This window comes from Protopterus annectens, chromosome 13.part0 (genome assembly GCF_019279795.1).
Source record: "Protopterus annectens isolate FY-2018-M chromosome 13.part0, PAN1.0, whole genome shotgun sequence".
Taxonomy (NCBI): Eukaryota; Metazoa; Chordata; order Ceratodontiformes; family Protopteridae; genus Protopterus; species Protopterus annectens.
In genome coordinates this window covers 1,098,631,240-1,098,647,390 of record NC_056747.1, presented here as the reverse complement: position 1 = coordinate 1,098,647,390, position 16,151 = coordinate 1,098,631,240, and the positions used below count along the sequence as shown (strand labels likewise).

The window sequence follows — 16,151 nt, the reverse complement described above, 5'->3', positions numbered from 1 at the left end:
TTGCTACCTCTAAGGCTATAGCAGCAGGTCTGCAAAGAGGATAAAGATCCAGTACTCCCATTTGTGTACATCATTGTGGTGGTGTCTATATTCACCTGCAGAAGTCTTAGGGACCAGAGATTATGCAAGGCCTTCAGACCACTGACAACTGCCAAGAGCTCAGTTATTTATGTGCTTGTATCCGTCAATAGGATGCCACAGAGCTGTACTTTTACCTCTTTTGAAACCACGCCATTCACTGCATCTGAAGTGTTGGTAGTGATCAACTGTGTGTGTGGGGGGGGGGGCAGAAGAGAGAATTGTAGACCTGGACTGCAAACTATGTGGACTACCCACCACTCAATCTTTCTCTCTACAAATCCCAGAAGTGTGACAAGAACGGACAAAATTTGTAGATGCTGAATCCGGACTGATCCAAGACACCACTGTATTTTCCACATGTGTAGTCTGGCCAGGGGAAGCAAAAGAATCGCATCTCAAAATCCTCACAAACTCCTTCGTAGATGCATGGTTTTGACTGAAGAAACCTAGGAAAACCTGATGAAACACTCTACCTTGCCTGGAGGAAGAAAGGTTCTTCCCAAGGCAAAGTCTAACAACCCAGGAAAATTATTCTATAAGAATGGATGACAGAAGACTTTCGAAAGCTTATTTGAAAACCCAGATTGAGCAGATGCTCCAGAGCAGCTGCGGAACACTTTTTCTACAAAGATAAGTTAATCATCCAAATACAGAAAAATGTGAATGTGTTTAAGTCTGCAGTATGCAATGACTGGAGCTAGGCATTTTGCACATACTCTTGGTGCAGTGGAGCTGATAATTTAAGCCAGATTCAGCAAATCTCAAGAAACCGATTAAATGTTCTGCAATGAGGATGTAACGATGAATGTACTTTAGATCCAATGTTACCATGAAAGCTAGAAGGGGAAAATCAGAGGTACAAGAGATTGAAGAGAACATCCTGAAATTTGAAATCTTCACAAAAAGGCTTAGAAACATTCCAGTACATGCAGCCAAGATCCTTATGCTTTGGGAATTAGAAATATTCGAGTAAAAATCTCTGGCTAGGAGACTGGGAGGCTTAGGTTCTAGGTCTCCCTGAGACATCATATGTTACAGGATGACAGGAAAGAGAGATTTGGTTCCCCAGATAAAACATAATCCCCTGGGAAAGAGGATAGATTGCCACTGCCATGCATACCCTACTGGAATACCTTCAGAACCCAGTTCTCAAACAATCCGATACCACAAGGGATGGTGAAGTCTCAGGAGACTTGGAAAGAACAGCCTGAACAAGTGGACAGCCATGCTAAGAGGATTGCCCTTGATTTTTTAGAGACTTTTCCCCCCTCATTTTAGAGCCTCCTTTCTATTTCTTTTTTAAACTGTTTGCTGGCTCCTTGTTGCTTAAATTGCTTATTGGAGAGGACAGCTCAGGATGAGAGAAAATTATATTTGCTCTGAAAAAGGAGGATTGAAAAATCTGAGGAAAAATAGGAGCTAGCCTGATACCAAGACCCCTTACAACTTTCTTCTTTTTGCATGCAAGGGAACGTACTACCATGGAGTCTGGAGGTTGCTCCATAGGTAAGCCATGGAAGAGACATCAAAAGTACAAAATGGAGCCTGGACAAGCAGGTAAAGTGCAAGGTAGAGAACAAATGGTTTTGAAGTAACAACCACTTACATTCCCCCACAAGCACTGTATCTTCCCTCAAACACACAAGCACTGTATCTTCCCTCAAACACACATTTCCAATCAAAAGTAAAACTTTTCCTGACAGAAAGTTCACATAAGCATAGAAATATCCAACAGATATTTATATACAATCTTAAAATATTCAATTTCTTAGCAAAAAAGTTATCCTCATAATATAAAAGAAAATTAAAGGCTTTCTCCAACGGTGACTTTAGTTGCCCAGCTCTTGACAGCCAACTGACAGTTCCACATGACCCAACAAAGGAACACTCTCTAGTTGCAAAACTGCTCTGAAGCTTTCTGAGCTCCAACTGTCCTTTTATAGAGCTCTGCTGACAGCTGGAGCACATGGAAGGCGCCTTTAGCTTTGTGAAGCTTAGCCTACTGCAATAGTTATCATTTGAACATCTTCAGTTTTTAAATGCTTTATGGTTGGGTTTGAGCAGTCACTTAAGATCATCACAACCACAGAGTGGGAATAAGTTTCTAAAAGCTTCAACTTCAAAGGCTAATTTCGAAGCATGACTCATTAAATTAAATCACTAATCTGTCCATGGCTTGCAGTTCAACACACAAGACACTTCCCCACTCTTTCTTGCCATCAGCAATACCATTATCACTTGCACCGTCTTCTCTGTGAAATACGGTAATTTCTACATAAACACTACATAAAGCAAGTTATTTCTGTTAAAGCAATGTCTTAATCAAGAATGCTGAACACATAAAATGAACCATCACCAGGGGCCAGGCACAACATTTATCCAGCCATGCTGAAATTCAAAAGATAATAATACATTTAAGTAACTCTGCTCTGTGATACAAATCACAGAACACTGCAGCTCAAGCTTCCATCCAGTAGACTTACAAAGTTTTCAAATTCATCCAAAAGTTCTGGAAATCTCACATTAAGAATTTTATGCATAAATCATCCAAGAACTAAATGTAACATTTACAGTTATCTTGGTAACCTTGAGTCCTGCACCTGCACAAGTCAAAGTCACCTATTAATCAGTGATTAGCTTTTTCTACCAATAAAAAGACAGAACCTATCACATTACAGCAAGCTAAAACCAGTCACATACACTTGCATGGAAATTTCAATTGCATTTCAGTTTAAGAGCAAAAAGAACAGCATCAAATCCAGTTATGTGCCACCTTAAAAAGCTCATTTTAGTTAACCTCTGTGAATCAACAGGTCATGCTTAAACTCTGTAGCAGTACTTAATCACGGATTAAATTTCCTTACAATTCAAATTTGTAAAGGTGTGGGAGTTGTGCCCTTAAGCCTGCCAAGACCTGGTCACAGACTGAACCAAAATAGTCCAGATATTCCTTAAAAGAAAGAATGTTTCAACTGACATTATCGAAAAACTTCTAGTTACTAACAACTCTTTTCAGAGAGTCAACCTATGGTCTCCCCTTCTCACTGCTTTGATGAGATGAACCAGACATGTATCCTCTCTTCCTCAGAGCCCAAACTTCCCACAAGTACGTACTCCCCTCTGTTACCTTCTGAACTAGAGAAATCTCCAAGTCTAAATCTGACTGAAAATTAATGATAAAGTCTACTTTCATCATCTAAACCTTAAAGGTTAGATGTTAACGGTTTTATTATTATTCTCACAAGTTCACACTAGATAGTTTTCATATGACTGAATCAAAGCCTCAGAATATATTCCATTTTTTAATAATTTTAATCACATTTTCCTTGATTTACAAGTCTGTTTACTGACCTATTTGCACTTCACAGCTAAAAATACCACTGACAAACAAGTGAGATCATCTTACGATTGACCAACCTAGCCAGTTACAAAGGCCACCACCACTATGCTACTCAAAATGTAAAGAAATAAACTTACTGCAACACCAACACGAATGCTGCTATGACAGGTTTACACTCAAAATTTTACATATCAGATGGTCCTCTACTCCTAAATAAACTTCAGTTCAAAAAAATCTAAGCTTAAAGTGGCATAAGTGAAATGCCTTTTAACAAACAGCACCTGCAATGTGAAAATCAGGAAATGCAGTAATTTACCCTCCTTTAAAGAAATTGCTCACAGCCCATCTGTTTGAACAGAACAAATCCAACAGCTTTAAAGCTATAGGCTTAGGCTCTAAGGCAGAGGCGACCTTGCACCTTTAATATTAGGCATTACTACAATTTACCGTTCTGCTGACTTCACAATGGGAGTAAGAGAGTAATTTAAATTATGTACATTGCAGTGTAACTGCTATCATTCTAAACCCTGCTTTATCAGCAATAACTCAAAACTGTTTGTGAATAACAACTTGGTGTTGGGTTGTGCTAATTATTTCACTGTTGACTCTCCGAAGGAGTAACTTGCTTTGAAATTCTAAACTATACTTTCTACAATCCTCAACCTTGCCTCCATAGCAAAAACTGTGACTCACATCTAACAACCAATATGTCACTTGTTGGGTCACACTGTAGATACATACTTGCTTGCACATTAGTCTAACTCGTGTTTTTTTTTGTACCAGCTTAAAAGTTTTTATCCTTGTCTGCACAATGTAGCATAATTTTTTTAAACCATTCATATTTCTTACTATGCAACATCTGTTCATGTTGTGCAAATTTCCCAGTGCCATTTGTACTTCAGTTATAACATCTACTTCTGATGTACTGTCTACCCCTGTTGACTTGTCATGGCAGGAAAGGATTTGCTGTCCAGTCCAACTACCTGGTTAAAAAACGATAAGTAAATAAATCCAAAGACTTGGTATAAAATGTAAGTTATATTCATAGTTAATATATTTTTAAACAGGTTAATTTTCTGAAATTTTAGTAATCTTTTTTACTGCATACATTACCACAGACTTGACATTTCCCCTAAAGGTGTTTGTTGTTGAACTTGTGTGGATATTTGCATCTTACCAGTACAGATGTTCATTAACAAAGAAATGAATGATATTGTGCAATTCACTGATATCTTTAGACTTTTTCGAGTCAAAAAAGACAGCATATTCTTTTGGTTCCATGGCACACAGAAAAAGCCCCAACTGCTTCACTGACAACCTGTGTTTATCAGTGACATGAGAGTTAGAGGGACCACAGGATGGCCTGCTCCACGCTGCAGGAGTACTGAAACGCTCAGTCTAGAGGCCTCAAGTTAGGGCACCCCCCAGCATGCAGCACAATGTTAAACTACTGTTCATGACTTCGTCCCCTGACCCAGACTAGGAGGCTAAGGCAAATCCAGAAGATCTGGTCAATGAAGAGATGAGGCTATGAGCATTACATCCTAGTCATTTTTCATACAAAGGTAATTAACACTCTAGAAAAATGACTAAGGCTACTGTTTGCATTATACTTAACCTGCGAATAAAATCAAAGCGAACTGTTAAAATAAACAGAGGATGTAACCACAAGTAAAAAGAATATAAAGAAAGATCACAGGTTTGTTAGTGGGATATGCAAGACACTGCCATCCCTAGTCTGATTTCATACTGTTCCAACTTGTTTTAATATAATTAATATATGGGTAATCATCATATCCAACAAGAACTGCATTTTCATTGATTTTCGGACCTAGAGTTTAACCGAGAAATTCTTATACTCCAGAGGGATAGTCCAATGTAGCATGGATTCCTAAACCAAAATAAATACCAATGATAGGAATTTGTGTATGGGCAATTTCTTTTCTTCACTTCTAGCTTTTGTTGTTTTAGAAAAATTGAGACACCACTACCTATCATACCATGGAATTTGTGATATGCACTTTGGGGCTTTGGAAAAATGACAATGGCAGTACAGACTTAAAATCCTCAATAGCAGAAGAAAACTTCTAAACCACCCATAAGATTTTTTGTCCTTTAGCAAAGCCATTTTTTTTAGGTTACAGTAGAACAGATACTATGGTAAATGCACGGAAGCATTCCTGTTCATTAATTGTACTCCACTGGGACAGGGGTGAAACCAAAAGGGTATAATGAACTCTGGTTGGCTGAATATCTTATTCCAGGATGGCAAGCATTTAATTCTCATAAATACCAAACCCTCAGCCACAGAATAAATACAAACATTTTGTTATATGTGTTGTAAAAGGTAATATGAGGATTTTGCAAAGTAGGTGTTCTGTCATGGCTGGAGTACTCAAAAATCCTACCATATTGCGTATCAAACAGGAACAATTTTCTTAGACTGTTCAGACTGAACAATAGCAAAGATTCTGCTTCATTTAACTAAAAAGAGAAGTGCACCCTACAAGCTGAACTTATCCTCGAGCTTCTAGTAGCTTTCTTCAGGAGGTTCGACTATCACATCTGTCCTACCAACTGGATTCACTACAGCAAGTAAAAACCAGCTTAACAGAATTACATTCATTAATATACAGAGAGAGATTGGGAGTGGTGGTGGGGGGGGGGGGGTCTGTGTGTAGTTGTCGTTTTGCCTGTATAATTATGTTTGCTCATTTCTAATGCATCACATTCACATATTAATGTACTTTTCATGAATTGTATGCAAGCAATAAAGTCCAAATTTGTGTAAATAATGCCATCTAGGGGTGTAGCGTTGGGCCTCTACACCTCTGGAAGCATATTATTTACAAAATGAGATACACCCTGAAGGACATTATTGTGCTTAAAGAAGGGGCTATTTTTTATTGTTTATATTTTAGATGTAAAATAGTTCCTTTGCCCAACGTTTCAAGCCTGCTGTAGTACAATGTAATGGCTCGAGGAAATAATTTACATTTCCAACATGGGCGACCGGTGTTCCACACCAGAGGTCAATTCCTTGTTGGTCAGATCCAATCTCAAGCTAGATATCCACTTCCCACCCCCACCCCATTAGGGGACTACCGTAAAAAAATTTCTCCAAAGCCAACTTCACGCTTGGCAAACTTCACAACACCCATGTAGACAGACAATAGAGGTACGACTGCTGAATCCTACACAAATGCACGTTATAAGCACTTACACGAGTGCATGGATCGTGCTATCCCTAACAGAACCAAGGTGCTATCCTCCAAAAAAAGGAAGCCAACCTGGTGGTCCCCTGCCATAAACAAACTCTGCAAAGAAACTGTTGCAAAAAAAAAAAAAAAAAAAAAAAAAGTAAAATCCCATGACTGGAAGAACTCCCTGGTCAGCCTCAGTAAGAAGCTGAGATCCCTCAAAATCCTCCAAAGCTAGTTATGAAAACAAAATGGCCACCGATTCTAAAGCCAACCACAAAGCATTCTATAGCTATGTCAAGAATCTCAATGGCAACACTCAGATCTGCTCTGAGTTACAGCACAATGGCACTAAATATACAGAACCAACTGACATTGCCAACATCCTGGCATATAGGTTAAGTGCTAACTTTACCCCATTCCCTAAAGGGCTCATCTCTATACCAGAAGAATGCAAAGTGCTTGTAATCACAGCTGCACAGGTAAAAACCACACTCGTCAAAGCCAAGAACACAGCAGCCATGGGACCTGACAAAGTACAGTTTTGTACCTACCATAAATGTAGATGTTCGAAGATCCACATTGCTGCAGTCCTAACACTTGGGGTAGTCCGCTGTCCCCCGGTCGGCCCGAATATCAGAGTATAAGGCTGACGTCGGTCAAGGTGCATTTGACTGACATCAGAACGTCAGGGTACAAATGCGCATGACCGACGTCATATCCTCAGTCTTTTCTTGCCCCAGATGTCAGAAGACCCTAAAAAGAAAGGTCAAAACCCATAGACAACAACTAAACAACCAACCAGCCTAACACCAAAAATATGTACAATATATACAAAATATACAATTATACAATTATACAATTATACCTCAGATGGATAACCCGACCCACACAACCACCTCAAACTACAGAGGGGAAGGAGGGAGGTAATTGACTGCAGCAATGTGGATCTTCGAACATCTACATTTATGGTAGGTACAAAACTGTACTATGTTCTTCATCTCACATTGCTGCAGTCCTAACACTTGGGTAGAATCCCAAAGCAGAGGTAAGGGAGGATGGCTAAACTATAATGAAGCAGGAGCTGCCAAAATGCCCTGCAGCACAGCAGTGGCAAAACCAGCCCTGGATTTAGAGTACAGTGGAAGGTGGTAATGCCTAGAGAAGGTATGCACTGAACTCCAAGTGGCTGCCTCCAAAATATCCTTAGTAGCCACCCCCCTCAAAAAAGCTGTTGAAGTGGCAGTAGCCCTAGTGGAATGAGGCCTAATCCCAGATGGAATCTCTTTGCCATGATGGGAATAACAGAAAGCAATGCAAAATCCAATCCACTTAGAAATAGTTTGTTTTGACACGGGCTTGCCCTGAGAGCACAAAGCAAAAGAAACTAATAACTGCTGAGATTATCTGAACCCTTTAGTTCTGTCCAAATAATATCGCAACTGCCTGTGTACATCTAAAGTGTGCAAAATCTTTTCCCCTTTAGTTTGGGGATTTGCATAAAAAGTAGGCAAATGAATAGTTTGGTTTAAAGCCACACTAGAAACCACTTTAGGCATAAAGGAAGGATTAGTACGTAAAGATACCCTATCCTTATGGAAAATTAAGAAAGGCTCAACTGCCATAAGGGCCTGCAATTCAGAAACCCTTCTTGCAGAGGTAATGGCCAACAAAAAGCAGTCTTCCATGACAAATATTTCAACTCAGCAGTAGCTGCAGGCTCAAAAGGTTGTAGAGTGAGTTTCTCCAACACAAAATTGAGATCCCAAGCAGGAGTAGGAGCCCTTCGTGGGGTCTTATATTCTTTGCCCTCTAAGAAATTGCTTGAACAAAGGATGAGAAAACAATGGTGGGTCACAGTTGTAGTGAGCTGAAATTGCTGCAGCATGAATCTTAATAGAAGAGAAGGACAAACCTTTGTCCAATAACTCAGTAAGATATTGAAGAGCCACACTTAAATCAGGCTCAGAAACATCCAAATCCTTAGCTGCACTCCAAAATAAAAATCTCTTCCATTTATCTGCGACACTTTCCTTGTACTAGGCCTTCTAGCTTCCAAAATCACATTCAAAACTTGTTGTGGAAGTTGAGACCCTCTATGGTTTAAAACAGAATATGCCATGCTGTTAGGTGAAGAGAGTGAAGTTTGACATTGAGCAAATGACTGTCCTCCTGGGACAACAGATGTGGAATCAAAGGCAAAGGCCATGGAGGCTTCTGTACTAGACTTCTCAGTAATGGGTACCAGTGCAGTCGAGGCCAATCTGGAGCTATCAAAATCATCCTTGGCTTGTCCTGTCTGACCTTTAGAAGTACCTTTGGGAGGAGAGGCAGAGGTGGAAAGGCATACACATGAAGATTTTTCCAACTGAAAGAAAGAGCATCCACTTTCCAAGCTGTGGGATGAAACCGCTTTGTGCAAAACTTTGGCAGCTGGTGGTTTAGTGGAGAAGTTTAACAGATCTATGTCTGGAGTTCCCAGGACACTGTCAATTTCTGAAATACATGAAGATCCAGTTTCCACATCCATGATTTGTCTGCTTAACACATCTGCTAAGGAGTTCTGTGCTCCCGGCAGAAACCTTGCCTGAAGACTTAGTTGTAAACTGAGAGCAGTCTCCCACAAAATCATTGCTTGCCTGCATAGAGGATAAGAATGTGTTCCCCCTTGCTTGTTGATGTACCACATGACAGTTGTGTTGTCTGTTAGAATCAACACCTGCCCTGGAAGAAGTAAATCCTTGAAAGCTAGTAATGCAAACTGGACTGCTAACATCTCCTTCAAGTTGATATGTAGATGCTGTAGTCTGACAGGCCACTTGTCTTGTATCCACTTTCCGATTAGATGAGCTCCCCAAGCTTTGTCTGAGGCATCTGTCGTTAAAATTTGACTCGCCTCTGGCCGGGTCACAGAGAGTCCCTTGTTTAGGTGACATTCCTGAGCCCACCACAAAAATTCCTTTTGAATGCAAGGTATTATTTGAATGACAGTGTCCAGATGCTGGCAGTGCTGTGTCCATACATTTTTGAGATACCATTGCAACTTCCTCATATGCAGTTTGGCATTGGGAAGCACCAGAATACAAGATGCCATGAACCCTAAGGCTTGAAGGACTGTCCTTGCAGTCAGCCCGGACTGAAGAGATAGATGATGGAAGTAAAGGGAAAGATTCTTTTGTTTGTCCGGGGTTAGAAAGGCCATCTGGGATGCTGTATTCAGTCTTACACCCAGAAAGCACATGTCTTGAGAGGGTACTAGACTGGACTTTATTTCGCTCACAGAATACCCCAGGCATCTTAGCACTGCTATCACATATTCCAAATGACGAAGAAGCTCGTCCCTTCCTTGAGCCAGAATCAGGCAATCGTCCAAATAAGGATAGATTTGTATTCCTTTTAGCCTGAAGAAAGCTATCACTGGAGCCAGAACTTTCGTAAATACTCTGGGCAGTAGATAAGCCAAAGGGCAATGCAGAGAACTGATAGTGAGAAGTCCCAGTCCGAAAACGCAGATATTTCCTGCAACTTAGCCTGATAGGAACATGAAGGTAAGCCTCCTTGAGATCCAAAGTTACCATCCAGTGATCCTTGCTCAGTAGAGGTAAAAGCTGTTGTAACGTCAACATTTTGAACTTGGGAATGTCCAGATAAGTGTTGAGGATAGATAAATCCAAAATTGGTCTCCACGTGTTCCCCTTTTTGGCACAAGGAACAGGCGAGAATAAAATCCTAGGCCCCTTTCTGGCATAGGAACCGGCTGTATGGCCCCTATTTGGAGTAACAGAGAAATTTGCTTGTGAGCCTCTATTCTTTGTTGAGGAGGAATGTCTGGCATGCCTTTGAAAGGAGGCAAGGTATGGAAATAAAACCTGTAACCGTGATGTATGATATCCAGTACCCATCTGTCTTGGGTAATCAAACTCCAATTTTCTTTGAAAAGTGCCAACCTTCCTCCCAAAGGTGCTGCCAGGCGAGAAGGTTCTGGCAGCAGAAAAGGTAGGTCATTGGGTCTGTTTACGAAAGGACTGACCCCTGCCCTCACCCGAAGACTGTGCAGGAGAACTCCCTGTTCTAGGCCTGAAAGAGCCCTGACCTCTGCCCCTGCCACGTCTAGATCTACCCCTAGACTGGGAATCATAAGAAGAATATGTCCACCCTTTAGTAGGCCAATTTCTACTAAACTTTGGAGGCTGAACCTGCAAAAAATCTTTAACAGTCTGCATAGACTTAGCCTTGTCCTCCATTTTCTTTAAAACTGCCTCAACAGGAGAACCAAACAAGACATCAGATTGCAAAGGGGCATCCAAAATCCTAGTTTTACCATGGTCAGATAAATTTTGATCCCTCAGCCAGGCATGCCTGCGAAGAACTGACCCAGTGGCAGCCACCCTAGACGAGGCCTGAACAGCATCAAAACCACATTGCAAAGAATGCTTACCCACCTGTTCAGAAACATGCACTAAATCTTGTAACTCTTTACAATCAATACCTTCCGCCAGAGCATCAACCTTAGATTTCAACTGAGAAAGGAGATAATTTTGATATTTCAACATGTGAAACTGGCAATTCAAAGCTCTCATGGCTAGAGTGGAAGAAGTATAAACTTTCTTTCCCCACCTATCCAAGGTCCTGGCCTCTTTATCTGCCGGAACTGGATTCTTGACAACAGAAGCCTTAACACCCTTAGGCCCCTGGCTAATAGTTTCTGGGTCTGCCCTAGGACTCTTAAAAAGATACTTATGAGCTTCAGGCACCCTGTAATACCTATCTGGTTTAACAGGAGCAGGAGGCAAAGAATCAGGATTAAGAGAAGCCTCTGCAAACACATCTTCCACCACATTCAGAACAGGAGGTATAGCTAAAGGCCTATGCTGGGGTAAAAACAAAAATTCCCTAAGCCTTTTCCTGGAATCAGAGAAATCCTGACCTTCCCATTTAAAATGCTCTCTCATGGAGTGGAGGGTCTCTGAAAAAGAAAAATCCTCAGGAGGAGAAGCAGAAGGAGTAGAATCATCCACATCAGAATCAGAATAATGAGAATACTCCTGCAAGTCTTCAGTCAAGACTCAGACACATCCGAAGCCTGCTCATAATCCCCCAACACAGGTTCCATCCTAGGCCTTTTATCAGGAGGGGGCATAGAGCCTCTAATCAAAGTAATTAAATCTTCTGCCATTTTAAGCATGTGCTTCTTGGGCACTGAACCTGAAGAACTAGGAGTGACACCCACAGAAGCAAAACTAGACCTGCCTCTAGGAGAAGCCTTGGAAGCAGAAAGAGAGGGCCTAGACACCTTAGGAAGGGAGGGGAGTACAGTTACCTGAGAAGCCCCTACAGCCTGACCTGCCTCCTGGGAGGCCACATCCTGTAAAAACACAGTTTCTCCCTGGGACTCCAGAGAGGCCTCCGTCGGAATTAGAAGTTATGTACTCACCATAACGTTCCATCTGAGTAGGTGACTTCATTCGGATGCAACCTGTGGGTATCGGATCCGACCTCGGATCCGAGCCGGCAATTCAAAAGCTTAGGCTCCGAGCTCCTAGCTCCTCCCTCTTACCCATAACCCCTTGCCAAGCCCTGACTGACCTCAGATTGAGTTTGCCCCAAAATACTGACAACAGTACCCTAAAACAGGATAAATACTCGCTCTATAAAGGTCAGGGGGATGGAGGGATGAGTTACATCCGAATGAAGTCACCTACTCAGATGGAACGTTATGGTGAGTACATAACTTCTAAATCTGAAGTAGGCAGACTTCATTCTGCAACCTGTGGGACAGAGTCCCTAGCTACCTGAATCTTGGGCGCCATCATGGAAGGATGTTCCGAGCACCGCTGAGCCAAAGGATGCTCTTCCTCTAGAAACAACATCCACCTTGTAATGAGAAATAAAAGTATGAGGCGAGGCCCAAGTAGCTGCCGCAGATATCATCCAATGAAACACGGGACTTAAAGGCGGCTGACGAGAAACTGCCCTAGTAGAATGAGCCGTAACCCTCTGAGGAGCAGGTCTGCCTGAAGTGTCATATGCCTGCAGAATACAATTAGCAATCCATTTAGATAGAGTGACTTTAGATACTGCTTTACCCAGAGCAAATTTAGCAAAGGAGACTAACAGCTGATCTGATTTCCTGTGGCCAGCTGTTCTGTTAATATAAAACGTAATTGTCTATGAACATCCAAGGAATGCAATTTGTATTCTCCTTTGTTTGAGTATTTGGGAAAAACACCGCAAATTGATTGACTGGTTAATATTGGATTCAGAAGAGACCTTCGAAGAAAAGATGGATTGGTCCTGAGGCACACCCTATCAGGGTAGAAAGAAAGATAAGGCGGTTTGACACACAGAGCCTGAAGCTCAGACACCCTTCTGGCTGAAGTGATAGCTACCAGAAAGGCAGTCTTCCAGGAAAGATATTTTAAATCACAAGAAGCTGCAGGCTCAAGGGAGGAGCAGTAAGGGCCTGCAGGACTAAAGACAAGTCCCAAGGCGGTACAACCTCCTTGACTGGAGGCCTTAACAAAAACTCCTTTGAGAAATGCTTTGCATAATTTCGCCATAAGGAGCTGTGTCATGACCAATGTGATAATGCGAGATAGCTGCCAATTGTACCTTAATCGTGGAAGAACTAGCCCCTTGATGAAAGAGGTCTGTTAGAAAATCCAGCACCGCTGACATAGGTGCTGAGAAAGGATCCAAAGTTCTCTGTCCTGCCCATATAGAGAATCTCTTCCATTTACTCCGATAAACCTGTCTGGTGGAAGGTTTATGAGCAGCCACTAGAATGGCCTTGACCGTGAAGAGATACCGAGTCCTAATTAAGGTTGGAACTGGAGCAGCCAAGCTGTCAACTTCAGGGTCCGCAGATTGGGAACTGACATTCCCAGAGGGTGAGAGATGAGATCCGAATTGGATCCAGAATCCATGGTGGATTGATTTTGTGAGACCATACAAAGGGGAACCAAGGCTGTCGAGGCCAGAATGGGGCAATGAGAATCATTCTGCTCCCCAAACTGTTGGCTTTCTGCAGAAGCCTCTGCATCAGAGGAAGTGGAGGGTAGGCATAAAGGAGACCGAGGCCAAGCATGCACCAGAGCATCCTCGAATTCCCTGGTGGGGAAGCAGAGCGAAGAAATTGTCGCATTTGGCGTTTGAGGGAGAGGCAAAAAGATCGCAACAGGGTTGCCCCCAAACGGCAAAAATCTTCTTCGCTACTTGAAGATTGAGGGACCACTCGTGAGGAGAAAGGATGGTGCGACTGAGCTTGTCCGCAAGGATGTTGGACTTTCCCGGAATGCGTTGCTACCAGAAAGCGTTTGGTGGAAATTGCCCATTCCCAGACTCTCATGGCCTCTCGACAAAGGGGGTAAGATCTGGTTCCTCCCTGCTTGTTGATATACCAGACTACCGACATGTTGTCTGTCTGAATCGCAATAGTCCCTGAAGGAAGAACGTGGTGAAGTGCTTGCAACGCTAGGAGCACCGCCCTCATTTCCAGGACATTTATATGCAAAGACGTCTCTGTGGGATTCCACGTGCCTTGGACAATCCTTCCCGCAGAATGCCCCCCCCCACCCGAGGCAAGAAGCGTCCGTGGTCACTGTGGCTCGGGGAAATGCAGCGCAAAAAGGTCTCCCTGCCAGGGGCTCCGGAGAAAGAAGCCACCACAGAAGGGAGTCCCTGCACGCTCTGCTGACCGCAATCGGAGCGTTTAGAGACGAACAAAGAGGAGACCACTGAACTTGAAGGGTCCATTGAAGAACCCGCATGCGTAAACGGGCATGAATTAGAAGCGGATAGCTGCCGCCATAGAACCTAGGGCCCTCAGGACCAAGCTGCAGTTGGATATGGTTGCAGGATCGCTGTCACATGACACTTCAGGCTGGCGATACGGTCTGGGGTGAGGAAGGCTCGCATTGATCTGGTGTCTAGTCTTCCTCCTATGAAATCTATAATTTGAGTGGGATTTAGAAAAGATTTCTCCCAGTTGATCGTGATGCCCAGCCTTGGTGCTAGTTGAAGAAAGTAATCCCTGGCTGAGCACAGAAGATGCCTTGATGATGCCGTCAGGAGCCAGTCGTCCAGGTACGGAAAGACCTGTAATCCCTGGAGCCTCAGGTGGGCCGCTACCACCGCTAGCACCTTGGTAAACACCCTGGGGCTGAGGTGAGACCAAAGGGAGGACCCTGAACTGATAATGACTGGCTCCCAGCCGGAAGCGAAGAAACCTCCTGGATCGGCTGTCCATCCGAATGTGGTAGTATGCATCCTTGAGGTCTATGGAACACATCCAGTCGTTCTCCCTCAAGAGGGGAGTATAGATTGCAGGGTGACCATCCGGAACTTTGCTTGGTTACTGACAGGTTCAACTGGGAAAGGTCTAAGATTGGTCTTAAGTCCCCGTCTTCTTTGGCACCAAAAGAACCTGGAGTAAAACCCTAATCCGCTTGATCTGGGGACGCTGGATGGCTCTTTTTCTAGCAGCTGCTCGATTTCGATAGCTGCCTCCCTTTGGTCGGGTGGAACATCTGGGAGGCTGCAGATTTGGGAATCTTGAATAGGGGTATGAAATATCCTCTGGATATAAGTCAAGCACCCAACTGTCTGTTGTTATGGACTCCCAAGAAGTCAGGTGCATCGAAAACCCCCCGACTGCCTCCAGAGACGGACAGCCGGGCAACCCTTCAGGGCTGCTGCGTGGGTCTCTCAGAGAAGGTTCTCTGGACCCAAAGTTGCCAGGAGCCCCCTGCCTCTGGCACGACGACCTCCCGTCCTCCTCTGCCACGGAAGGACTGGTTATCCGAGCAGGTTGGGACTGCTGCGACTTCGAACCACATCTTCTTCTGTCCCTTTGGTTCTTAGAGAAGGACCTCTGGGGAGCTGAGAAGCGGACTCCGACGGCAGACAGCGTCTTCCCGCCCTTTCGCTCTGGACTAATGTCTCGCGAACAGTCTTGCCAAACAAGGCAGAACCATCGAAAGGGGCATTCGCGAAGGTCGCCTTGAAGGGCTCTGCAAAATCACAATGGCGGAGCCAGGCCTGTCGCCTCATGACTAGGCCTGCTCCGCTGGCTCTAGCTCCCTCAGTAGCATGAGACAGTAGCCGCATAGATGTATTGGACACTGATCTGAGAGTAGCCATTCGGTGGAGTAAACCTGTTTATCCTCACCGAGATGGACTCGGGGAGATGCAGCGTATTCTTTAATCAGATCCCGCTGCATCCTAATGACATGTGCCATGTAGTTCAGCTCTCAAGGAGAAGGTCGCTGAACTAAAAACTCGCTTCCCAATGCGATCCATCGAACGGGACTCCTTGCCCGGAGGATGCACGGAGGGACTCTCCTGGGCCAATTCCCTCTTCGTGGCTGCAGCCATCATCATGGCATCTACTGGGGGAGCCTTACTCCAGTGGGTGCGGTCTGATGGAGGAGAAAGAATGCGGTCGGGCGCTTAGGGATAGGGTCAATGGTGTGCGGATCCTTCCTCGCCCAGATGAAGATAAGATCCACCAGCGGGTCAGCAGGAGGGGA

The 16,151-nt window shown here is 43.6% G+C and overlaps 1 protein-coding gene across 3 annotated transcripts in view; it reads right to left on the bottom strand.

The window, feature by feature from the left end:
* LOC122788129 (speckle-type POZ protein) overlaps positions 1-16,151 on the bottom strand; it is a 1,772,079-nt gene that overhangs the window by 1,648,141 nt on the left and 107,787 nt on the right. The gene's annotated exons all lie outside the window — the stretch shown is intronic.